Source organism: Gadus morhua, chromosome 12 (genome assembly GCF_902167405.1).
Source record: "Gadus morhua chromosome 12, gadMor3.0, whole genome shotgun sequence".
NCBI lineage: Eukaryota > Metazoa > Chordata > Actinopteri > Gadiformes > Gadidae > Gadus > Gadus morhua.
Window position 1 is genome coordinate 29727547 of NC_044059.1, and position 1095 is coordinate 29728641.

Genomic DNA, 1095 nt, shown 5'->3' on the forward strand with positions numbered 1-1095 from the left:
ACGCACAACACAACGAAGAGTACACACAACAGCTACAGAGGAGCAACGCACAACACAACGAAGAGTACACACAACAGCTACAGAGGTACAACGCACAACACAACGAAGAGTACACACAACAGCTACAGAGGGGCAACACACAACACCTCAGAGTACACACATCAGCTACACAGAGGAACAACACACACACACCTCAGAGTACACACAGCAGCTACAGAGGAGCAACGCACAACACAACGAAGAGTACACACAACAGCTACACAAAGGAACAACACGCACACACCTCAGAGTACACACAACAGCTACAGAGGAACAACGCACAACACAACGAAGAGTACACACAACAGCTACACAAAGGAACAACACGCACACACCTCAGAGTACACACAACAGCTACTGAGGAACAACGCACAACACAACGAAGAGTACACACAACAGCTACACAAAGGAACAACACACACACACACACCTCAGAGTACACACATCAGCTACAGAGGAACAACACCTCAGAGTACACACAACAGCTACACAAATGATCAACACACAACACCTCAGAGTACACACATCAGCTACACAAAGGAACAACACACACACCTCAGAGAACACAGATAAAGGGGGAGGTGGAGACTGTAGAACCGGATACACACATCTGCACCTTTCACACAATCTGCATGTTGTGGATTCGGTGCACGCATGTGTGCATGTGACAAACATACGTATAACTCCAAGGGACGCAATCACACGCAAAAAAACTCTACTCACAGACACGGCCACACAAAAACACACAGACACACACACAGACACACACACACACACACACACACACACACACACACACACACACACACACACACACACACACACACACACACACACACACACACAGGCAAACAAAAATGTATAACACAAAATAATACAGCCATACACAAACTCACAAAACAGACACACAAGACAACCCACTGATAATATGCATTGGAATACCAGCAGCAGGGGCCAGAATAAAGTCTGCACCTCAGAGGGTGAAGCCAGTCTCCGCTGCAGCACTTCATAATGGTGAGTAAAGTGTCGGTCGCTTGGTTGTCATTTAGGAAGGAG

General features: G+C 46.9%; 1 protein-coding gene across 1 annotated transcript in view; it reads right to left on the reverse strand.

Moving 5' to 3' along the window:
* The window catches only part of LOC115555079 (tetraspanin-1-like), a 66944-nt gene that overhangs the window by 8709 nt on the left and 57140 nt on the right, over positions 1-1095 (reverse strand). The window lies entirely within an intron of this gene.